The sequence below is a fragment of the Musa acuminata genome, chromosome BXJ2-1 (genome assembly GCF_036884655.1).
Source record: "Musa acuminata AAA Group cultivar baxijiao chromosome BXJ2-1, Cavendish_Baxijiao_AAA, whole genome shotgun sequence".
NCBI lineage: Eukaryota > Viridiplantae > Streptophyta > Magnoliopsida > Zingiberales > Musaceae > Musa > Musa acuminata.
The window spans coordinates 26,286,970-26,312,404 of NC_088338.1; the positions used below are offsets into that span (position 1 = coordinate 26,286,970).

The window sequence follows — 25,435 nt, forward strand, 5'->3', positions numbered from 1 at the left end:
TTGACTGGTTTGAACATACTTATGGATTCCTTTCATGGCAACAATTCAAAGAAGGACTGCTGATTCGCTTTAGACCAACCGATTACGAGAATATTGACGAACAACTAGCAAAGATCCAACAAACCTCCACCATTCAGGAGTACCAAACCAGGTTTGAAAGGTTATCTAATCAAACTCATGATTGGTCTAAAAAATAGCTATTGTGGACCTTCATTGAGGGCTTGAAGCCGGAGATCCGAGGAGAAGTTAAAGCGCGACAACCGTATACGCTTATGGCAGCCATCTCTTTCGCACGACATCAAGAGGAGCAATTGAACCATGAAGCTCGGAGGACTAGGGTCTCTCCTCAACCAGTAATATTGAAGCCCTCAGCCCCCCCTACTGTCGACCAAGTCCCTACACTAAAGAGGTTAACAAGAGAAGAGCTTCGGGAGCGATATGCGAAGGGGTTATGTTGGCATTGTGACGAGCCGTGGAGCCGTGAGCATCGCTGTAGTAAAGGGGGACTTCTTATGATTGAACCGATAGAAGAAGAGGTCATTAAACATCCAAAAGAGAGCCTTGAACATGAAGAAGAAGATGCAGAAGAAGAGCCACAACCGACCGAAGTTACGGTACATACACTAGCTAGCTACTCAAACCCGCAAACGATGAAAATTGGAGGCCTTCTCAAACAACAACCAATCACTGTTCTTATCGACACGGGCAGTACTACTAACTTCCTAAATAGTAAGCTTGCTGTTCAGATATCATTACATATCGAGAATCGCTGCAGGTTTGATGTTAAGGTCACCGACGGACGGATTTTGAATAGTGATCATAGGCGCTTGCAGGAGAAACTATTGCTGCAGGACCAAGAGATAATTGCAGATTTCTTCCTTCTCCCTCTTAACAATCATGAGGCCATGCTCAGAATTAAATGGTTGACGACATTAGGTGATATTTCTTGGAATTTTATGAAACTAATTATTAAATTTTACAGTAAGGAGAAACAGGTGACATTGCACGGGAAACGTGGGGGCGACATAACAACGATTTGCACACAACAAATGGAGAATGTTTTGCATAAAGCATGCAGCGGCTTTTTGGTACAACTTGAGCAGCAAACTAAGGGAGAGCCAACAGAATTTGAAGATCCAAATCTACTTCCTTTGCTTGCTGAATTTTCAAATATATTTGACGAACCGCGCAACCTACCTCTTACCTGTCGGCATGATCATTGTATAATGATTCTTCCAGGCAAATCTTCAGCAAATGCTCAGCCATATCAGTATCCACATCTCCAGAAGGATGAAATAGAAAGGATTATAAAAGAGATACTCGAAACTGGAGTTATTCGGCCAAGTTGCAACCTCTACTCTTCGCCGGTGCTACTTGTACGCAAGAAGGACGGAACAAGGCGAATATGTGTTGATTACCGAGCTCTCAATGGCACAATCATCAAGGACAAATACTTTATTCCAATAGTAGATGAATTGCTAGATGAAAGGGAGCACAAATCTTTACAAAGCTGGACCTTTGATCCGGGTATCATCAAATACGAGCATGCGAAGAAGACATACGGAAAACCACCTTTTGAACACACAACAACCACGAATTTTTGCTTTCTTCAACAAAAGGTGGAATATCTTGGGCATATAATATCAGAGGAAGGTGTGGCAGTGGACCCCTTCAAAATTGGAGCAATGCAAAACTGGCCGACCTCGAGAAACATAAAATTGCTACATGGCTTTCTGGGTTTAAAAGGCTACTACCGCAAGTTCGTGAAAAACTATGGAAAGATCAGTGCATCACTTACTTCCTTACTAGAAAAAGATATCTTCCAATGGTTGGACAGAGCCTCCGCTGCCTTTGACAAACATAAGGCAGCCATGACGACGACGCCGGTGCTAACACTACCAGATTTCAACCGACCCTTCATTATTGAGGCCGACACATCTGGAGTCAGAATTGGAGTCATTCTCATGCAAGATGGTCGACCACTCGCATACACTAGCAAGGCATTATCTCCCTCCTATCAAAATAAGTCAACATATGATAAGGAAATGCTCGCCATTGTGCGCGCAGCAACGAGGTGGAGATTGTACTTGATCAGGCGATACTTTCAAATCAAGACCGACCATAAAAGCCTAAAATATCTCTTGGAGCAGAAGATATCTTCCCCCAAGCAGCAAAAATGGGTAACAAAACTTCTTGGATTTGATTATGAAATAACTTATAAAATGTGGAAAGAGAATGTTGTTGCAGATGCGCTTTCGCAGCTACCTGAGCAAGCTGAATTTTCGATCGTTTTACTTCCAACCAGCGACTTTCTTAAGGATATTAAGATGGAATGGCAGGAAGATTCAGAGACTAGTAAAATTATAAAAAAATTGGAGGAAGCACCAAGCCCCATGGCTCATTACAATTGGGACTCAAAAGAATTACACTATAAGGGACGTATTGTGCTTACGATAAATTCTACTTGCATCTTCACGAGCAGATTTTGGACAAAGTTATTCCATATGCAAGGTACTAAATTGAAAAGGAGTATGGCATATCACCCAAAAACCGATGGCCAGACGGAAGTTTTAAATAGGTGCTTGAAGACAGCCCAAAGCCACCCACCAAATATGACTACCCAAAGAGAACTCCAGACCCTGCCAAGTGCCATTGTTGATCGACGGATCATGACTCGACGACGACGACCCACTAATGAAGTGCTAATACAGTGGGCGAACCTACCAATAGAAGATGCCACTTGGGAGAACTATGATGACTTGAATATCAAATTCCCAGAATTCACGAATCATCAGCCTCGAGGACAAGGCTGATTTGAAGAGGGAGGGTCTGTTAGGACTCTAGCTTGGAGAGTCCTAATTGAGAGGGACATTCATGTAAAACTATTAGGACTCTAGCTAGGAGAGTCCTAATTGAGAGGGACATTCTGTTAGGACTCTAGCTAGGAGAGTCCTAATTGAGAGGGGCATTCATGTAGGAGGTTTTTTCTTATAGAAGAATTAGGAGTTGTAAGGGAATAGGAGTCTTGAGTAGGAGTCCTATTAGGAGTTGGTTAGAAGTAAGAGTCTTAAGTAGGAGTCCTATTAGGAGTTAGGGTTTAGAAGCCCTATAAATAGCCATGTATTCCTCCTCTTTTCTCAAGCAATAGATGAATCTTTTCTGCAGCCTTTGAGCAGCAACTTGGAGGGAGGAACCCCTATAGAGTTCCAAGGAGGCCGATCCCCTAAAGAGATCAACCCCAAGTTTAGAATCTGCAAGGGTTCTATCACACTCCTTTTTGCGTCCCGAGATACGAAACATCTCTCGTAGACCTCCAAGACGATTGTTTTGGGGCTCGGAATTTGCCGTGACCGCTACGCCGTCAGTATCGTGGGGCTCGGAGAGAACTTTCCGGATTGGGGTCACAATATCGATTCCGAGATCGTTCTAGAAAGTGCCGATGGTTTCGCCGCGCGCTTGCCGTGACCGATACGCAGTCGTTGGGCTAGGGCTCGGAGAGAGCTTGCAATGGGGATTTCGTGAACGTTAGAGAAAGTGCCGACGGTTTTGTGACCTGCAAGAGGCTCCGTACGTTGATGTGCCGACCGCGACGTGCACATAGGCGAGGGACGAAGCACGCGAAACGGGTGTGATAATGCCAGCACTAAAGCACCGGATCGCAACTGAACTCCGATGTTAAGCGCCGACTTTGGAGAGAGTAGTACTAGGATGGGTGACCCCTTGGGAAGTCCTCGTGTTTCACTCCTTTTTGCATCCCGACATACGAAACATCTCCCGTAGACCTCAGAGACGATTGTTTTGGGGCTCGGAATTTGTCGTGACCGCTACGCTGTCAGTATCGTGGGGCTCGAAGAGAGTTTTCCGGATTGGGGTCGCAATAGCGATTCCGAGATCATTCTAGAAAGTGCCGATGTTTTCGACGCGCGCTTGCCGTGACCGATATGCAGTCGTTGGGCTAGGGCTCGGAGAGAGCTTGCAATAGGGATTTCGTGACCGTTCGAGAAAGCGCCGACGGTTTTGTGACCTGCAAGAGGCTCCGTACGTTGATGTGCCGACCGCGACGTGCACATAAGCGAGGGACGAAGCACGCGAAACGGGTGTGATAATGCTAGCACTAAAGCACCGAATCGCAACAGATCTCCGAAGTTAAGCGCCGACTTTGGAGAGAGTAGTACTACGATGGGTGACCCCCTGGGAAGTCCTCATGTGTCACTCCTTTTTGCGTCCCGAGATACGAAACATCTCCCGTAGACCTCCGAGACGATTGTTTTGGGGCTCGGAATTTGCCGTGACCGCTACGCCGTCAGTATCGTGGGGCTCGTAGATAGCTTTCCGGATTGGGGTCACAATAGCGATTCAGATATCGTTCTAGAAAGTGCCGATGGTTTCGACGCGTGCTTGCCGTGACCGATACGCAGTCGTTGGGCTAGGGCTCGGAGAGAGCTTGCAATAGGGATTTCTTGAACGTTTGAGAAAGCGCCGACGGTTTTGTGACAGGCAAGAGGCTCCGTACGTTGATGCGACTGCCGCGACGAGCACATAGGCAAGGGACGAAGCACGTGAAACGGGTGTGATAATGCCAACACTAAAGCACCGGATCGGAACAGAACTCCGAAGTTAAGCGCCGACTTTGGAGAGAGTAGTACTACGATGGGTGACCCCCTGGGAAGTCCTCGTGTGTCACTCCTTTTTGCGTCCCGAGATACGAAACATCTCTCGTAGACCTCCAAGACGATTGTTTTGGGGCTCGGAATTTGTCGTGACCGCTACGCCGTCAGTATCGTGGGGCTCGGAGAGAACTTTCCGGATTGGGGTCACAATAGCGATTCCGAGATCGTTCTAGAAAGTGCCGATGGTTTCGACGCGCGCTTGCCATGAACGATACGTAGTCGTTGGGTAGGGCTCGGAAAGAGCTTGCAATAGGGATTTCTTGAACGTTCGAGAAAGCGCCGACGGTTTTGTGACGAGCAAGAGGCTCCGTACGTTGATGCGCCGGCCGCGACGTGCACAAAGGCGAGGGACGAAGCACGCGAAACGGGTGTGATAATGCCAGCACTAAAGCACCGGATCGCAACAGAACTCCAAAGTTAAGCGCCGACTTTGGAGAGAGTAGTACTAGGATGGGTGACCCCTTCGGAAGTCCTCGTGTTTCACTCCTTTTTGCATCCCGACATATGAAACATCTCCCGTAGACCTCAGAGACGATTGTTTTGGGGCTCGGAATTTGTCGTGACCGCTACGCTGTCAGTATCGTGGGGCTCGAAGAGAGCTTTCCGGATTGGGGTCACAATAGCGATTCCGAGATCATTCTAGAAAGTGCCGATAGTTTCGACGCGCGCTTGCCGTGACCGATACGCAGTCGTTGGGCTAGGGCTCGGAGAGAGCTTGCAATAGGGATTTCGTGAACGTTCGAGAAAGCGTCGACGGTTTTGTGACAGGCAAGAGGCTCCGTACGTTGATGCGCCGGCTGCGACGTGCACATAGGTGAGGGACGAAGCACGCGAAACGGGTGTGATAATGCCAGCACTAAAGCACCGGATCCCAACAGAACTCCGAAGTTAAGCGCCGACTTTGGAGAGAGTAGTACTAGGATGGGGACCCCCTGGGAAGTCCTCGTGTTTCACTCCTTTTTTCGTCCCGACATACGAAACAACTCCCGTAGACCTCCGAGACGAATGTTTTGGGGATCGGAATTTGCCGTGACCGCTACGCCGTCAGTATCGTGGGGCTCGGAGAGTGCTTTCCGGATTGGGGTCACAATAGCGATTCCGAGATCGTTCTAGAAAGTGCCGATGGTTTCGACGCGCGCTTGCCGTGACCGATACGCAGTCGTTGGGCTAGGGCTCGGAGAGAGCTTGCAATAGAGATTTCTTGAACGTTCGAGAAAGCGCCGACGGTTTTGTGACGGGCAAGAGGCTCCGTACGTTGATGCGCCGGCCGCGACCTTCACATAGGCGAGGGACGAAGCACGTGAAACGGGTGTGATAATGCCAGCACTAAAGCATCGGATCCCAACAGAACTCCGAAGTTAAGCGCCGACATTGGAGAGAGTAGTATTAGGATGGGTGACCCCCTGGGAAGTCCTCGTGTTTCACTCCTTTTTGCGTCCCGACATACGAAACATCTCCCGTAGACCTCCGAGACGATTGTTTTGGGGCTCGGAATTTGCCGTGAGCGCTACGCAGTCAGTATCGTGGGGCTCGGAGAGAGCTTTCCGGATTGGGGTCACAATAACGATTCCGAGATCGTTCTAGAAAGTGCCGATGGTTTCGACGCGCGCTTGCCGTGACCCGCAGTCATTGGGCTAAGGCTCGGAGAGAGCTTGCAATAGGTATTTCGTGAACGTTCGAGAAAACGCCGACGGTTTTGTGACGGGCAAGAGGCTCCGTACGTTGATGCGCCGGCCGCGACGTGCACAAAGGCGAGGGACGAAGCACGCGAAACGGGTGTGATAATGCCAGCACTAAAGCACCGGATCGCAACAGAACTCCAAAGTTAAGCGCCGACTTTGGAGAGAGTAGTACTAGGATGGGTGACCCCTTGGGAAGTCCTCGTGTTTCACTCCTTTTTGCATCCCGACATATGAAATATCTCCCGTAGACCTCAGAGACGATTGTTTAGGGGCTCGGAATTTGTCGTGACCGCTACGCTGTCAGTATCGTGGGGCTCGAAGAGAGCTTTCCGGATTGGGGTCACAATAGCGATTCCGAGATCATTCTAGAAAGTGCCGATAGTTTCGACGCGCGCTTGCCGTGACCGATACGCAGTCGTTGGGCTAGGGCTCGGAGAGAGCTTGCAATAGGGATTTCGTGAACGTTCGAGAAAGCGTCGACGGTTTTGTGACGGGCAAGAGGCTCCGTACATTGATGCGCCGGCTGCGACGTGCACATAGGCGAGGGACGAAGCACGCGAAACGGGTGTGATAATGCCAGCACTAAAGCACCGGATCCCAACAGAACTCCGAAGTTAAGCGCCGACTTTGGAGAGAGTAGTACTAGGATGGGGGACCCCCTGGGAAGTCCTCGTGTTTCACTCCTTTTTTCGTCCCGACATACGAAACATCTCCCGTAGACCTCCGAGACGAATGTTTTGGGGATCCGAATTTGCCGTGACCGCTACGCCGTTAGTATCGTGGGGCTCGGAGAGTGCTTTCCGGATTGGGGTCACAATAGCGATTCCGAGATCGTTCTAGAAAGTGCCGATGGTTTCGACGCGCGCTTGCCGTGACCGATACGCAGTCGTTGGGCTAGGGCTCGGAGAGAGCTTGCAATAGGGATTTCGTGAACGTTCCAGAAAGCGCCGACGGTTTTGTGACGGGCAAGGGGCTCCGTACGTTGATGTGCCGGCCGCGACGTGCACATAGGCGTGGGACGAAGCACGCGAAACGGGTGTGATAATGACAGCACTAAAGCACCGGATCCCAACAAAACTCCGAAGTTAAGCACCGACTTTGGAGAGAGTAGTACTAGGATGGGTGACCCCCTGGGAAGTCCTCGTGTTTCACTCCTTTTTGCGTCCCGAGGTACGAAACATCTCCCGTAGACATCCGAGACGATTGTTTTGGGGCTCGGAATTTGCCGTGAGCGCTACGCAGTCAGTATTGTGGGGCTCGGAGAGAGCTTTCCGGATTGGGGTCACAATAACGATTCCGAGATCGTTCTAGAAAGTGCCGATGGTTTCGACGCGCGCTTGCCGTGACCGATACGCAGTCGTTGGGCTAGGGCTCGGAGAGAGCTTGCAATAGGTATTTCGTGAACGTTCGAGAAAGCGCCGACGGTTTTGTGATGGGCAAGAGGCTCTGTACGTTGATGCGCCGGCCGCGACGTGCAACATAGGCGAGGGACGAAGTACGTGAAACGGGTGTGATAATGCCAGCACTAAAGCACCGGATCGCAACAGAACTCCGAAGTTAAGCGCCGACTTTGGAGAGAGTAGTACTAGGATGGGTGACCCCCTGGGAAGTCCTCGTGTTTCAATCCTTTTTGCATCCCGAAATACGAAACATCTCGCGTAGACCTCAGAGACGATTGTTTTGGGGCTCGGAATTTGTCGTGACCGCTACGCTGTCAGTATCGTGGGGCTCAAAGAGAGCTTTCCGGATTGGGGTCACAATAGCGATTCCGAGATCATTCTAGAAAGTGCCGATGGTTTCGACGCGCGCTTGCCATGACCGATATGCAGTCGTTGGGCTAGGGCTCGGAGAGAGCTTGCAATAGGGATTTCGTGAACGTTCGAGAAAGCGCCGACGGTTTTGTGACGGGCAAGAGGCTCCGGACGTTGATGTGCCGGCCACGACGTGCACATAGGCGAGGGACGAAGCTCGCGAAACGGGTGTGATAATGCTAGCACTAAAGCACCGGATCGCAACAGAACTCCGAAGTTAAGCGCCGACTTTGGAGAGAGTAGTACTACGATAGGCGACCCCCTGGGAAGTCCTCGTGTGTCACTCCTTTTTGCGTCCCGAGATACGAAACATCTCCCGTAGACCTCCGAGACGATTGTTTTGGGGCTCGGAATTTGCCGTGACCGCTACGCCGTCAGTATCGTGGGGCTCGGAGATAGCTTTCCGGATTGGGGTCACAATAGCGATTCAGATATCGTTCTAGAAAGTGCCGATGGTTTCGACGCGTGCTTGCCGTGACCGATACGCAGTCATTGGGCTAGGGCTCGGAGAGAGCTTGCAATAGGGATTTCTTGAACGTTCGAGAAAGCGCCGACGATTTTGTGACAGGCAAGAGGCTCCGTACGTTGATGCGACTGCCGCGACGAGCACATAGGCGAGGGACGAAGTACGTGAAACGGGTGTGATAATGCCAACACTAAAGCACCGGATCGGAACAGAACTCCGAAGTTAAGCGCCGACTTTGGAGAGAGTAGTACTACGATGGGTGACCCCCTGGGAAGTCCTCGTGTGTCACTCCTTTTTGCGTCCCGAGATACGAAACATCTCTCGTAGACCTCCAAGACGATTGTTTTGGGGCTCGGAATTTGCCGTGACCGCTACGCCGTCAGTATCGTGGGGCTCGGAGAGAACTTTCCGGATTGGGGTCACAATATCGATTCCGAGATCGTTCTAGAAAGTGCCGATGGTTTCGCCGCGCGCTTGCCGTGACCGATACACAGTCGTTGGGCTAGGGCTCGGAGAGAGCTTGCAATGGGGATTTCGTGAACGTTAGAGAAAGTGCCGACGGTTTTGTGACCTGCAAGAGGCTCCGTACGTTGATGTGCTGACCGCGACGTGCACATAGGCGAGGGACGAAGCACGCGAAACGGGTGTGATAATGCCAGCACTAAAGCACCGGATCGCAACTGAACTCCGATGTTAAGCGCCGACTTTGGAGAGAGTAGTACTAGGATGGGTGACCCCTTGGGAAGTCCTCGTGTTTCACTCCTTTTTGCATCCCAACATACGAAACATCTCCCGTAGACCTCAGAGACGATTGTTTTGGGGCTCGGAATTTGTCGTGACCGCTACGCTGTCAGTATCGTGGGGCTCGAAGAGAGTTTTCCGGATTGGGGTCGCAATAGCGATTCCGAGATCATTCTAGAAAGTGCCGATGTTTTCGACGCGCGCTTGCCGTGACCGATATGCAGTCGTTGGGCTAGGGCTCGGAGAGAGCTTGCAATAGGGATTTCGTGACCGTTCGAGAAAGCGCCGACGGTTTTGTAACGGGCAAGAGGCTCCGGACGTTGATGTGCCGGCCACGACGTGCACATAGGCGAGGGACGAAGCACGCGAAACGGGTGTGATAATGCTAGCACTAAAGCACCGAATCGCAACAGATCTCCGAAGTTAAGCGCCGACTTTGGAGAGAGTAGTACTACGATGGGTGACCCCCTGGGAAGTCCTCATGTGTCACTCCTTTTTGCGTCCCGAGATACGAAACATCTCCCGTAGACCTCCGAGACGATTGTTTTGGGGCTCGGAATTTGCCGTGACCGCTACGCCGTCAGTATCGTGGGGCTCGTAGATAGCTTTCCGGATTGGGGTCACAATAGCGATTCAGATATCGTTCTAGAAAGTGCCGATGGTTTCGACGCGTGCTTGCCGTGACCGATACGCAGTCATTGGGCTAGGGCTCGGAGAGAGCTTGCAATAGGGATTTCTTGAACGTTCGAGAAAGCGCCGACGGTTTTGTGACAGGCAAGAGGCTCCGTACGTTGATGCGACTGCCGCGACGAGCACATAGGCAAGGGACGAAGCACGTGAAACGGGTGTGATAATGCCAACACTAAAGCACCGGATCGGAACAGAACTCCGAAGTTAAGCGCCGACTTTGGAGAGAGTAGTACTACGATGGGTGACCCCCTGGGAAGTCCTCGTGTGTCACTCCTTTTTGCGTCCCGAGATACGAAATATCTCTCGTAGACCTCCAAGACGATTGTTTTGGGGCTCGGAATTTGTCGTGACCGCTACGCCGTCAGTATCGTGGGGCTCGGAGAGAACTTTCCAGATTGGGGTCACAATAGCGATTCCGAGATCGTTCTAGAAAGTGCCGATGGTTTCGACGCGCGCTTGCCATGAACGATACGTAGTCGTTGGGCTAGGGCTCGGAAAGAGCTTGCAATAGGGATTTCTTGAACGTTCGAGAAAGCGCCGACGGTTTTGTGACGAGCAAGAGGCTCCGTACGTTGATGCGCCGGCCGCGACGTGCACAAAGGCGAGGGACGAAGCACGCGAAATGGGTGTGATAATGCCAGCACTAAAGCACCGGATCGCAACAGAACTCCAAAGTTAAGCGCCGACTTTGGAGAGAGTAGTACTACGATGGGCGACCCCCTGGGAAGTCCTCGTGTGTCACTCCTTTTTGCGTCCCAAGATACGAAACATCTCCCGTAGACCTCCGAGACGATTGTTTTGGGGCTCGGATTTTGCCGTGACCGCTACGCCGTCAGTATCGTGGGGCTCGGAGATAGCTTTCCGGATTGGGGTCATAATAGCGATTCAGATATCGTTCTAGAAAGTGCCGATGGTTTCGACGCGTGCTTGCCGTGACCGATACGCAGTCATTGGGCTAGGGCTCGGAGAGAGCTTGCAATAGGGATTTCTTGAACGTTCGAGAAAGCGCCGACGATTTTGTGACAGGCAAGAGGCTCCGTACGTTGATACGACTGCCGCGACGAGCACATAGGCGAGGGACGAAGCACGTGAAACGGGTGTGATAATGTGTTAGAACCCTTACAGATTCTAAACTTGGGGTTGATCTCTTTAGGGGATCGGCCTCCTTGGAACTCTATAGGGGTTCCTCCCTCCAAGTTGCTGCTCAAAGGCTGCAGAAAAGATTCATCTATTGCTTGAGAAAAGAGGAGGAATACATGGCTATTTATAGGGCTTCTAAACCCTAACTCCTAATAGGACTCCTACTTAAGACTCTTACTTCTAACCAACTCCTAATAAGACTCCTACTCAAGACTCCTATTCCCTTACAACTCCTAATTCTTCGCTAAGAAAAAACCTCCTACATGAATGTCCCTCTCAATTAGGACTCTCCTAACTAGAGTCCTAACAGAATGTCCCTCTCAATTAGGACTCTCCTAGCTAAAGTCCTAACAGTTTTACATGAATGTCCCTCTCAATTAGGACTCTCCAAGCTAGAGTCCTAACAAACCCGCCCTCTTCAAATCAGCCTTGTCCTCGAGGCTAATGATTCATGAATTCTGGGAATTTGATCTTCAAGTCGTCATAGTTCTCCCAAGTGGCATCTTCTTTTGGTAGGTTCGCCCACTGTATTAGCACTTCATTAGTGGGTTGTCGTCGTCGAGTCACGATCCGTCGATCAATAATGGCACTTAGCTGGGTCTGGAGTTCTCTTTGGGTAGTCATATTTGGTGGGTGGCTTTGGGCTGTCTCCAAGCACCTGTTTAAAACTTCCGATTGGCTGTTGGTTTGTGGGTGATATGTCGTACTCCTTTTCAATTTAGTACCCTGCATATAGAATAACTTTGTCCAAAATCTGCTATTGAAGATGCAAGTAGAATTTGTCACAAGCACAATGCGTCCCTTATAGTGTAATTCTTTTGAGTCCCAATTGTAATGAGCCATGGGGCTTGGTGCTTCCTCCAATTTTTTTATAATCTTACTAGTATCTGAATCTTCTTGCCATTCCATCTTAATATCCTGAAGGAAGTCGCTGGTCGGAAGTGAAACGGTCGAAACTTCAACTTGCTCGGGTAGTTGCGAAAGCGCATCTGCAAGAACATTCTCTTTCCCCTTTTTGTAAGTTATTTCAAAATCAAATCCAAGAAGTTTTGTTACCCATTTTTGCTGCTCGGGGGAAGATATCTTCTGTTCCAAGAGATATTTTAGGCTTTTATGGTCGGTCTTGATTTGAAAGTATCGCCTGATCAAGTACAATCTCCACCTCGTTGCTGCACGCACAATGGCGAGCATCTCCTTATCATATGTTGACATATTTTGATCGGAGGGAGATAATGCCTTGCTAGTGTATGCGAGTGGTCGACCATCTTGCATGAGAATGGCTCCAATTCTGACTCCAGATGTGTCGACCTCAATAATGAAGGGTCGGTTGAAATCTGGTAGTGTTAGCACCGGCGTCGTCGTCATAGCTACCTTAAGTTTGTCGAAGGCAGCGGAGGCTCTGTCCAACCATTGGAAGACATCTTTTTCTAGTAAGGAAGTAAGTGGTGCACTGATCTTTCCATAGTTTTTCACGAACTTGCGGTAGTAGCCTGTTAAACCCAGAAAGCCATGTAGCAATTTTATGTTTCTCGAGGTCAGCCAGTTTTGCATTGCTCCAATTTTGAAGGGGTCCACTGCCACACCTTCCTCTGATATGATATGCCCAAGATATTCCACCTTTTGTTGAAGAAAGCAAAAATTTGTGGTTGTTGTGTGTTCAAAATGTGGTTTTCCGTATGTCTTCTTCGCATGCTCGTATTTGATGATACCCGGATCAAAGGTCCAGCTTTGTAAAGATTTGTGCTCCCTTTCATCTAGCAATTCACCTACTATTTGAATAAAGTATTTGTCCTTGATGATTATGCCATTGAGAGCTCGGTAATCAACACATATTCGCCTTGTTCCGTCCTTCTTGCATACAAGTAGCACCGGCGAAGAGTAGAGGTTGCAACTTGGCCGAATAACTCCTGTTTCGAGCATCTCTTTTATAATCCTTTCTATTTCATCCTTCTGGAGATGTGGATACTAATATGGCTGAGCATTTGCTGAAGATTTTCCTGGAAGAATCATTATACAATGATCATGCCGACAGGTAAGAGGTAGGTTGCGCGGTTCGTCAAATATATTTGAAAATTCAGCAAGCAAAGGAAGTAGATTTGGATCTTCAAATTCTGTTAGCTCTCCCTTAGTTTGCTGCTCAAGTTGTACCAAAAAGCCGCTGTATGCTTTATGCAAAACATTCTCCATTTGTTGTGTACAAATCGTTGTTATGTCGCCCCCACGTTTCCCGTGCAATGTCACCTGTTTCTCCTTACTGTAAAATTTCATAATTAGTTTTATAAAATTCCAGGAAATATCACCTAATGTCATCAACCATTTAATTCTGAGCATGGCCTCATGATTGTTAAGAGGGAGAAGGAAGAAATCTACAATTATCTCTTGGTCCTCCAGCAATAGTTTCTCCTGCAAGCGCCTATGATCACAATTCAAAATCCGTCCGTCGGCGACCTTAACATCAAACTTGCAGCGATTCTCGATAGGTAATGATATCCGAACAGCAAGCTTACTATTTAGGAAGTTAGTAGTACTGCCCGTGTCGATGAGAAAAGTGATTGGTTGTTGTTTGAGAAGGCCTCCAATTTTCATCGTTTGCGGGTTTGAGTAGCTAGCTAGTGTATGTACCGTAACTTCGGTCGGTTGTGGCTCTTCTTCTGCATCTTCTTCTTCATATTCAAAGCTCTCTTTTGGATGTTCAATGACCTCTTCTTCTATCGGTTCAATCATAAGAAGTCCTCCTTTACTACAGCGATGCTCACGGCTCCACGGCTCGTCACAATGCCAACATAACCCCTTCGCATATCGCTCCCGAAGCTCTTCTCCTGTTAACCTCTTTGGTGCAGGGACTAGGTCGACAGTAGGGGAGGCTGAGGGCTTCAATATTACTGGTTGAGGAGTGACCCTAGTCCTCCGAGCTTCATGGTTCAATTGCTCCTCTTGATGTCGTGCGAAAGAGATGGCTGCCATAAGCGTATACGGTTGTCGCGCTTTAACTTCTCCTCGGATCTCCGGCTTCAAGCCCTCAATGAAGGTCCTCAAATAGCTGTTTTTGCGACCAATCATGATTTTGATTAGATAACCTTTCAAACCTGGTTTGGTACTCCTGAATGGTGGAGGTTTGTCGGATCTTTGCTAGTTGTTCGTCAATATTCTCGTAATCGGTTGGTCTGAAGCGAATCAGCAGTTCTTCTTTGAATTGTCGCCATGAAAGGACTCCATAAGTATGTTCAAACCAGTCAAACCATTGAATAGCATCCCCTTCAAGATGTATAGCTGCAATTTTCACCATAGATACATCCGCGATTTTGTGGTACCGAAAATATCGCTACGCGTGCGAAATCCAACCAATCGGGTCTCCTTCTTCCCATCTAGGGAAGTCCACTCTCATGCATGGATAGTTGGGGTTGGTCAAAGAGCTTCCCCTCTCTTGGAAGTCATCTCTTCGGGCTTGGTGTGATTGGGCAAAGCTCTCTCCTTGATATGATTTCTTCGGGCTTAGTGGTCGGCCCAATCTGAGTTCGGTAAAGAGCGTCCGAATCTTATCCTCCATTCGCGCCTCCAAGGCTTCGAATTTAGCATTGATTGCCTCCTTAGATGCCATAGTATATGGCCCCAAATCAATGATGTTAAGATCTCTCTTTTGCTGTTGGGTTAAAGGCATGTATAGGTTGAGAGAAGTGATGGTCGAAAGTGTTGGTGGATTGGTGGATGTAGGCTACGGTTTAGGCTTGTTTTGTGGCTGTTTTGGGTGCAGTTTGAGGGTGTGGTTTGGTAGAGTTTTAGGACTCTGGATGAAAGTTTTGGATCTGTGGTAGATGGTAGCAAAGGTTTGACAGAAATCCGTGGAAGTTGCAGCAAGTATGTGCTGTCTTGTAAGAGTAGAATTATCGTCGAAGAAACAACGGATTCTCAACGTAATTTCCACCAAAAACTTAAGAGAATTGAGGAGGGAATTGATAGCAAAATCGCAGTTTATATGACAGCATGGATATCTAATTTAATCAAGAAAATTTCGGCAGTATAATAGCAAAGAAATTGGTGCAAGTTGCAATTGCAGAATTATCGTCGAAAAATTTCAGCGGGTTACGATGAAAATTTGCAGCAACATAAAATCGTTTTTAGAGATGAATTTCTTAATAGATCAATCTTAGATGGAAGCCAAGATGATATATGAAGTCTATAAGAAATTTCATTCAAAAAAGATTGCAAATAGATGGGTTAAGGCAACGATATGCAGTTGAAATTTTCTGCAGCATAGATTTTCAAGTGCAGCAGATTGGACATAAAAGATCAGTAGTTTATATTGAGAATTTTTCGATGAAACCAAAGAGAAATCTACTGTTAGGAAGTGTCAAAGATGTCATAAAAATTTCGTAGAAATTTGGATAGAAAACGCACAGTAGCAAGATCAAACAGATGGTGCTATGCGGCTTGAATTCTGCAATTCAAGTGCAGCAGATTGGACATAAAAGATCAGTAGTTTATATTGAGAATTTTTTGATGAAACCAAAGGTAAATCCACTGTTAAGAAGTGTCAAAGATGTCATAAAAATTTCGTAGAAATTTGGATAGAAAAAGCACAGTAGCAAGATCAAACAGATGGTGCTATGCGGCTGGAATTCTGCAATATATCTTTCGTCGTAGAGATGAAAACTTTGTGACGAAAAGTTTATGCAGCAATATAGGAACGATTTTTTTTTTTTTTTTTGGATTTTCGAATAAGGATAACTAAATTGCAGCAGCAGTAAGGTAGGAAACCAGAACCTGTTGCAATTCACGGGTAGATCAAAGGATGATCCGTGGTGGTGGAGATGATGGCGGAATTCGGTAACGATCTTTTAAGCAATTGTGGGAATTGCTTTGGATGGTTGTAGAGGGTTGATGGATGGCTGTGGAAGGGCAGCGAGACGCCAAGAACGCTGCTCTGATACTAGGTGTTAGAACCCTTACAGATTCTAAACTTGGGGTTGATCTCTTTAGGGGATCGGCCTCCTTGGAACTCTATAGGGGTTCCTCCCTCCAAGTTGCTGCTCAAAGGCTGCAGAAAAGATTCATCTATTGCTTGAGAAAAGAGGAGGAATACATGGCTATTTATAGGGCTTCTAAACCCTAACTCCTAATAGGACTCCTACTTAAGACTCTTACTTCTAACCAACTCCTAATAAGACTCCTACTCAAGACTCCTATTCCCTTACAACTCCTAATTCTTCGCTAAGAAAAAACCTCCTACATGAATGTCCCTCTCAATTAGGACTCTCCTAACTAGAGTCCTAACAGAATGTCCCTCTCAATTAGGACTCTCCTAGCTAAAGTCCTAACAGTTTTACATGAATGTCCCTCTCAATTAGGACTCTCCAAGCTAGAGTCCTAACATAATGCCAACACTAAAGCACCGGATCGGAACAGAACTCCGAAGTTAAGCGCCGACTTTGGAGAGAGTAGTACTACGATGGGTGACCCCCTGGGAAGTCCTTGTGTGTCACTCCTTTTTGCGTCCCGAGATACGAAACATCTCTCGTAGACCTCCAAGACGATTGTTTTGAGGCTCGGAATTTGCCGTGATCGCTACGCCGTCAGTATCGTGGGGCTCGGAGAGAACTTTCCGGATTGGGGTCACAATATCGATTCCGAGATCGTTCTAGAAAGTGCCGATGGTTTCGCCGCGCGCTTGCCGTGACCGATACGCAGTCGTTGGGCTAGGGCTCGGAGAGAGCTTGCAATGGGGATTTCGTGAACGTTAGAGAAAGTGCCGACGGTTTTGTGACCTGCAAGAGGCTCCGTACGTTGATGTGCCGACCCGACGTGCACATAGGCGAGGGACGAAGCATGCGAAACGGGTGTGATAATGCCAGCACTAAAGCACCGGATCGCAACAGAACTCCGATGTTAAGCGCCGACTTTGGAGAGAGTAGTACTAGGATGGGTGACCCCTTGGGAAGTCCTCGTGTTTCACTCCTTTTTGCATCCCGACATACGAAACATCTCCCGTATACCTCAGAGACGATTGTTTTGGGGCTCGGAATTTGTCGTGACCGCTACGCTGTCAGTATCGTGGGGCTCGAAGAGAGTTTTCCGGATTGGGGTCGCAATAGCGATTCCGAGATCATTCTAGAAAGTGCCGATGTTTTCGACGCGCGCTTGCCGTGACCGATATGCAGTCGTTGGGCTAGGGCTCGGAGAGAGCTTGCAATAGGGATTTCGTGAACGTTCGAGAAAGCGCCGACGGTTTTGTGACGGGCAAGAGGCTCCGGACGTTGATGTGCCGGCCACGACGTGCACATAGGCGAGGGACGAAGCACGCGAAACGGGTGTGATAATGCTAGCACTAAAGCATCGAATCGCAACAGATCTCCGAAGTTAAGCGCCGACTTTGGAGAGAGTAGTACTACGATGGGTGACCCCCAGGGAAGTCCTCATGTGTCACTCCTTTTTGCGTCCCGAGATACGAAACATCTCCCGTAGACCTCCGAGACGATTGTTTTGGGGCTCGGAATTTGCCGTGACCGCTACGCCGTCAGTATCTTGGGGCTCGTAGATAGCTTTCCGGATTGGGGTCACAATAGCGATTCAGATATCGTTCTAGAAAGTGCCGATGGTTTCGACGCGTGCTTGCCGTGACCGATACGCAGTCGTTGGGCTAGGGCTCGGAGAGAGCTTGCAATAGGGATTTCTTGAACGTTCGAGAAAGCGCCGACGGTTTTGTGACAGGCAAGAGGCTCCGTACGTTGATGCGACTGCCGCGACGAGCACATAGGCAAGGGACGAAGCACGTGAAACGGGTGTGATAATGCCAACACTAAAGCACCGGATCGGAACAGAACTCCGAAGTTAAGCGCCGACTTTGGAGAGAGTAGTACTACGATGGGTGACCCCCTGGGAAGTCCTCGTGTGTCACTCCTTTTTGCGTCCCGAGATACGAAACATCTCTCGTAGACCTCCAAGACGATTGTTTTGGGGCTTGGAATTTGTCGTGACCGCTACGCCGTCAGTATCGTGGGGCTCGGAGAGAACTTTCCGGATTGGGGTCACATGTTAGGACTCTAGCTTGGAGAGTCCTAATTGAGAGGGACATTCATGTAAAACTGTTAGGACTCTAGCTAAGAGAGTCCTAATTGAGAGGGACATTCTATTAGGACTCTAGCTAGGAGAGTCCTAATTGAGAGGGGCATTCATGTAGGAGGTTTTTTCTTAGAGAAGAATTAGGAGTTGTAAGGGAATAGGAGTCTTGAGTAGGAGTCCTATTAGAAGTTGGTTAGAAGTAAGAGTCTTAAGTAGGAGTCCTATTAGGAGTTAGGGTTTAGAAGCCCTATAAATAGTCATGTATTCCTTCTCTTTTCATAAGCAATAGATGAATCTTTTCTGCAGCCTTTGAGCAGCAACTTGGAGGGAGGAACCCCTATAGAGTTCCAAGGAGGCCGATCCCCTAAAGAGATCAACCCCAAGTTTAGAATCTGCAAGGGTTCTAACACCTGGTATCAGAGCAGCGTTCTTGGCGTCTCGCTGCACTTTCACAGCCATCCATCAACCCTCCACAACCATCCAAAGCAATTCCCACAATTGCTTAAAAGATCGTCACCGAATTCCGCCATCATCTCCACCACCACGGATCATCCTTTGATCTCCCCGTGAATTGCAACAGGTTCTGGTTTCCTACCTTACTGCTGCTGCAATTTAGTTATCCTTATTCGAAAATCCAAAAAAAAAAAAAAAAAAAAATCGTTCCTATATTGCTGCATAAACTTTTCGTCACAAAGTTTTCATCTCTACGACGAAAGATACATTGCAGAATTCCAGCCGCATAGCACCATCTGTTTGATCTTGCTACTGTGCTTTTTCAATCCAAATTTCTACGAAATTTTTATGACATCTTTGACACTTCTTAACAGTGGATTTCCCTTTAGTTTCATCAAAAAATTCTCAATATAAACTACTGATCTTTTATGTCCAATCTGCTACACTTGAATTGCAGAATTCAAGCCGCATAGCACCATCTGTTTGATCTTGCTACTGTGCTTTTTCTATCCAAATTTCTATGAAATTTTTATGACATCTTTGACACTTCCTAACAGTATATTTCCCTTTGGTTTCATCGAAAAATTCTCAATATAAACTACTGATCTTTTATGTCCAATCTGCTGCACTTGAAAATCTATGCTGCAGAAAATTTCAGCTGCATATCGTTGCCTTAACCCATCTATTTGCAATCTTTTTTGAATGAAATTTCTTATAGACTTCATATATCATCTTGGCTTCCATCTAAGATTGATCTATTAAGAAATTCATCTCTAAAAACGATTTTATGTTGCTGCAAATTTTCATCGTAACCCGCTGAAATTTTTCGACGATAATTCTGCAATTGCAACTTGCACCAATTTCTTCGCTGTTATACTGCCGAAATTTTCTTGATTAAATTAGATATCCTTGCTGTCATATAAACTGTGATTGTGCTATCAATTCCCTCCTCAATTCTCTTAAGTTTTTGGTGGAAATTACGTCGAGAAACCGTTGTTTCTTCGACGACAATTCTACTCTTACAAGACAGCACATACTTGCTGCAACTTCCACGGATTTATGTCAAACCTTTGCTACCATCTACCACAGATCCAAAACTTTCATCCACAGCCCTAAAACTCTACCAAACCACACCCTCAAACTGCACCCAAAACAGCCACAAAACAAGCCTAAACCGTAGCCTACATCCACCAATCCACCAACACTTTCGACAATCACTTCTCTCAATCTATACATGCCTTTAACCCAACAGCAAAAGAGAGATCTTAACATCATTGATTTGGGGCCATATACTATGGCATCTAAGGAGGCAATCAGTGCTAAATTCGAAGCCTTGGAGGCGCGAATGGAGGATAAGATTCGGACACTCTTTACCGAACTCAGATTGGGCCGACCACTAAGCCCGAAGAAATCATATCAAGGAGAGAGCTTTGCCCAATCACACCAAGCCCGAAGAGATGACTTCCAAGAGAGGGGAAGCTCTATGACCAACCCCAACTATCCATGCATGAGAGTGGACTTCCCTAGATGGGAAGAAGGAGACCCGATTGGTTGGATTTCGCACGCGGAGCGATATTTTCGGTACCACAAAACCGCGAATGTATCTATGGTGAAAATTGCAGCTATACATCTTGAAGGGGATGCTATTCAGTGGTTTGACTGGTTTGAACATACTTATGGAGTCCTTTCATGGCGACAATTCAAAGAAGAACTGCTGATTCGCTTCAGACCAACCGATTACGAGAATATTGATGAACAACTAGCAAAGATCCGACAAACCTCCACCATTCAGGAGTACCAAACCAGGTTTGAAAGGTTATCTAATCAAAATCATGATTGGTCTCAAAAACAGCTATTGAGGACCTTCATTGAGGGCTTGAAGCCGGAGATCCGAGGAGAAGTTAAAGCGCGACAACCGTACACGCTTATGGCAGCCATCTCTTTCGCACGACATCAAGAGGAGCAATTGAACCATGAAGCTCGGATGACTAGGGTCACTCCTCAACTAGTAATATTGAAGCCCTCAGCCCCCCCTACTATCGACCAAGTCCCTGCACCAAAGAGGTTAACAGGAGAAGAGCTTCGGGAGCGATATGCGAAGGGGTTATGTTGGCATTGTGACGAGCCGTGGAGCCGTGAGCATCGCTGTAGTAAAGGAGGACTTCTTATGATTGAACCAATAGAAGAAGAGGTCATTGAACATCCAAAAGAGAGCTTTGAACATGAAGAAGAAGATGCAGAAGAAGAGCCACAACCGACCGAAGTTACGGTACATACACTAGCTAGCTACTCAAACCCGCAAACGATGAAAATTGGAGGCCTTCTCAAACAACAACCAATCACTGTTCTCATCGACACGGGCAGTACTACTAACTTCCTAAATAGTAAGCTTGCTGTTCGGATATCATTACCTATCGAGAATCGCTGCAGGTTTGATGTTAAGGTCACCGACGGACGAATTTTGAATTGTGATCATAGGCGCTTGCAGGAGAAACTATTGCTGCAGGACCAAGAGATAATTGCAGATTTCTTCCTTCTCCCTCTTAACAATCATGAGGCCATGCTCAGAATTAAATGGTTGACGACATTAGGTGATATTTCCTGGAATTTTATGAAACTAATTATGAAATTTTACAGTAAGGAGAAACAGGTGACATTGCACGGGAAACGTGGGGGCGACATAACAACGATTTGCACACAACAAATGGAGAATGTTTTGCATAAAGCATGCAGCGGCTTTTTGGTACAACTTGAGCAGCAAACTAAGGGAGAGCCAATAGAATTTGAAGATCCAAATCTACTTCCTTTGCTTGCTGAATTTTCAAATATATTTGACGAACCACGCAACCTACCTCTTACCTGTCGGCATGATCATTGTATAATGATTCTTCCAGGCAAATCTTCAGCAAATGCTCAGCCATATCAGTATCCACATCTCCAGAAGGATGAAATAGAAAGGATTATAAAAGAGATGCTCGAAACAGGAGTTATTCGGCCAAGTTGCAACCTCTACTCTTCGCCGGTGCTACTTGTACGCAAGAAGGACGGAACAAGGCGAATATGTGTTGATTACCGAGCTCTCAATGGCATAATCATCAAGGACAAATACTTTATTCCAATAGTAGATGAATTGCTAGATGAAAGGGAGCACAAATCTTTACAAAGCTGGACCTTTGATCCGGGTATCATCAAATACGAGCATGCGAAGAAGACATACGGAAAACCACCTTTTGAACACACAACAATCATGAATTTTTGCTTTCTGCAACAAAAGGTGGAATATCTTGGGCATATCATATCAGAGGAAGGTGTGGCAGTGGACCCCTTCAAAATTGGAGCAATGCAAAACTGGCCGACCTCGAGAAACATAAAATTGCTACATGGCTTTCTGGGTTTAACAGGCTACTACCGCAAGTTCGTGAAAAACTATGGAAAGATCAGTGCACCACTTACTTCCTTACTAGAAAAAGATGTCTTCCAATGGTTGGACAGAGCCTCCGCTGCCTTCGACAAACTTAAGGCAGCCATGACGACAACGCCGGTGCTAACACTACCAGATTTCAACCGACCCTTCATTATTGAGGCCGACACATCTGGAGTCAGAATTGGAGTCATTCTCATGCAAGATGGTCGACCACTCGCATACACTAGCAAGGCATTATCTCCCTCCTATCAAAATAAGTCAACATATGATAAGGAGATGCTCGCCATTGTGCGCACAGCAACGAGGTGGAGATTGTACTTGATCAGGCGATACTTTCAAATCAAGACCGACCATAAAAGCCTAAAATATCTCTTGGAGCAGAAGATATCTTCCCCCAGGCAGCAAAAATGGGTAACAAAACTTCTTGGATTTGATTATGAAATAACTTACAAAATGTGGAAAGAGAATGTTGTTGCAGATGCGCTTTCGCAGCTACCTGAGCAAGCTGAATTTTCGATCGTTTTACTTCCAACCAGTGACTTCCTTGAGGATATTAAGATGGAATGGCAGGAAGATTCGGAGACTAGTAAAAAAAAAAAAAAAATTTTGGAGGAAGCACCAAGCTCTGTGGCTCATTACAATCGGGACTTAAAAGAATTATGCTATAAGGGACGCATTATGCTTGTGACAAATTCTACTTGCATCTTCAAGAGCAGATTTTGGACAAAGTTATTCCATATGCAGGGTACTAAATTGAAAAGGAGTACGACATATCACCCACAAACCAACAGCCGGACAGAAGTTTTAAATAGGTGCTTGGAGACAGCCCAAAGCCATCCACCAAATATGACTACCCAAAGAGAACTCCAGACCCAGCCAAGTGCCATTATTGATCGACGGATCGTGACTCGACGACGACGACCCACTAATGAAGTGCTAATACAGTGGGCGAACCTACCAATAGAAGATGCCACTTGGGAGAACTATGACAACATGAAGATCAAATTTCCAGAATTCATGAATCATCAGCCTCGAGGACAAGGCTGGTTTGAAGAGGGCGGGTCTGTTAGGACTCTAGCTTGGAGAGTCCTAATTGAGAGGGACATTCATGTAAAACTGTTAGGACTCTAGCTAAGAGAGTCCTAATTGAGAGGGACATTCTATTAGGACTCTAGCTAGGAGAGTCCTAATTGAGAGGGGCATTCATGTAGGAGGTTTTTTCTTAGAGAAGAATTAGGAGTTGTAAGGGAATAGGAGTCTTGAGTAGGAGTCCTATTAGAAGTTGGTTAGAAGTAAGAGTCTTAAGTAGGAGTCCTATTAGGAGTTAGGGTTTAGAAGCCCTATAAATAGTCATGTATTCCTTCTCTTTTCATAAGCAATAGATGAATCTTTTCTGCAGCCTTTGAGCAGCAACTTGGAGGGAGGAACCCCTATAGAGTTCCAAGGAGGCCGATCCCCTAAAGAGATCAACCCCAAGTTTAGAATCTGCAAGGGTTCTAACATCACAATAGCGATTCCGAGATCGTTCTAGAAAGTGCCGATGGTTTCGACGCGCGCTTGCCATGAACGATACGTAGTCGTTGGGCTAGGGCTCGGAAAGAGCTTGCAATAGGGATTTCTTGAACGTTCGAGAAAGCGCCGACGGTTTTGTGACGAGCAAGAGGCTCCGTACGTTGATGCGCCGGCCGCGACGTGCACAAAGGCGAGGGACGAAGCACGCGAAACGGGTGTGATAATGCCAGCACTAAAGCACCGGATCGCAATAGAACTCCAAAGTTAAGCGCCGACTTTGGAGAGAGTAGTACTAGGATGGGTGACCCCATCGGAAGTCCTCGTGTTTCACTCCTTTTTGCATCCCGACATATGAAACATCTCCCGTAGACCTCAGAGACGATTGTTTTGGGGCTCGGAATTTGTCGTGACCGCTACGCTGTCAGTATCGTGGGGCTCGAAGAGAGCTTTCCGGATTGGGGTCACAATAGCGATTCCGAGATCATTCTAGAAAGTGCCGATGGTTTCGACGCGCGCTTGCCGTGACCGATACGCAGTCGTTGGGCTAGGGCTCGGAGAGAGCTTGCAATAGGGATTTCGTGAACGTTCGAGAAAGCGTCGACGGTTTTGTCACAGGCAAGAGGCTCCGTACGTTGATGCGCCGGCTGCGACGTGCACATAGGCGAGGGACGAAGCACGTGAAACGGGTGTGATAATGCCAGCACTAAAGCACCGGATCCCAACAGAACTCCGAAGTTAAGCGCCGACTTTGGAGAGAGTAGTACTAGGATGGGGACCCCCTGGGAAGTCCTCGTGTTTCACTCCTTTTTTCGTCCCGACATACGAAACAACTCCCGTAGACCTCTGAGACGAATGTTTTGGGGATCGGAATTTGCCGTGACCGCTACGCCGTCAGTATCGTGGCGCTCGGAGAGTGCTTTCCGGATTGGGGTCACAATAGCGATTCCGAGATCGTTCTAGAAAGTGCCGATGGTTTCGACGCGCGCTTGCCGTGACCGATACGCAGTCGTTGGGCTAGGGCTCGGAGAGAGCTTGCAATGGGGATTTCGTGAACGTTAGAGAAAGTGCCGACGGTTTTGTGACCTGCAAGAGGCTCTGTACGTTGATGTGCCAACCGCGACGTGCATATAGGCGAGGGACGAAGCACGCGAAACGGGTGTGATAATGCCAGCACTAAAGCACCGGATCGCAACAGAACTCCGAAGTTAAGCGCCGACTTTGGAGAGAGTAGTACTAGGATGGGTGAACCCCTGGGAAGTCCTCGTGTTTCAATCCTTTTTGCATCCCGAAATACGAAACATCTCGCGTACACCTCAGAGACGATTGTTTTGGGGCTTGGAATTTGTCGTGACCGCTACGCTGTCAGTATCGTGGGGCTCAAAGAGAGCTTTCTGGATTGGGGTCATAATAGCGATTCTGAGATCATTCTAGAAAATGCCGATGGTTTCGACGCGCGCTTGCCGTGACCGATTCGCAGTCGTTGGGCTAGGGCTCGGAGAGAGCTTGCAATAGGGATTTCGTGAACGTTCGAGAAAGCGCCGACGGTTTTGTGACGGGCAAGGGGCTCCGTACGTTGATGCGATGGCCGCGACGTGCACATAGGCGTGGGACGAAGCACGTGAAACGGGTGTGATAATGACAGCACTAAAGCACCGGATCCCAACAAAACTCCGAAGTTAAGCGCCGACTTTGGAGAGAGTAGTACTAGGATGGGTGACCCCTTGGGAAGTCCTCGTGTTTCACTCCTTTTTGCGTCCCGAGGTACGAAACATCTCCCGTAGACCTCCGAG

General features: G+C 47.5%; 12 pseudogenes; all 12 read left to right on the plus strand.

Annotated features, from left to right (window-relative positions):
• The first annotated feature begins 3,624 nt into the window (after positions 1-3,624).
• LOC135599433 (5S ribosomal RNA) lies at positions 3,625-3,745 on the plus strand (annotated as a pseudogene).
• Positions 3,746-5,036: 1,291 nt separating this feature from the next.
• Positions 5,037-5,157, plus strand: LOC135599540 (5S ribosomal RNA; annotated as a pseudogene).
• Positions 5,158-5,507: 350 nt separating this feature from the next.
• Positions 5,508-5,627, plus strand: LOC135599402 (5S ribosomal RNA; annotated as a pseudogene).
• Positions 5,628-5,977: 350 nt separating this feature from the next.
• On the plus strand, positions 5,978-6,098 carry LOC135599429 (5S ribosomal RNA; annotated as a pseudogene).
• Positions 6,099-6,444: 346 nt separating this feature from the next.
• LOC135599408 (5S ribosomal RNA) lies at positions 6,445-6,565 on the plus strand (annotated as a pseudogene).
• A 350-nt stretch (positions 6,566-6,915) lies between these two features.
• On the plus strand, positions 6,916-7,036 carry LOC135604440 (5S ribosomal RNA; annotated as a pseudogene).
• Positions 7,037-7,386: 350 nt separating this feature from the next.
• On the plus strand, positions 7,387-7,507 carry LOC135599521 (5S ribosomal RNA; annotated as a pseudogene).
• Positions 7,508-7,858: 351 nt separating this feature from the next.
• Positions 7,859-7,979, plus strand: LOC135599345 (5S ribosomal RNA; annotated as a pseudogene).
• Positions 7,980-9,271: 1,292 nt separating this feature from the next.
• Positions 9,272-9,392, plus strand: LOC135599435 (5S ribosomal RNA; annotated as a pseudogene).
• Positions 9,393-17,032: 7,640 nt separating this feature from the next.
• Positions 17,033-17,153, plus strand: LOC135599421 (5S ribosomal RNA; annotated as a pseudogene).
• Positions 17,154-24,329: 7,176 nt separating this feature from the next.
• Positions 24,330-24,449, plus strand: LOC135599403 (5S ribosomal RNA; annotated as a pseudogene).
• Positions 24,450-25,270: 821 nt separating this feature from the next.
• Positions 25,271-25,391, plus strand: LOC135599519 (5S ribosomal RNA; annotated as a pseudogene).
• Positions 25,392-25,435: the final 44 nt, after the last annotated feature.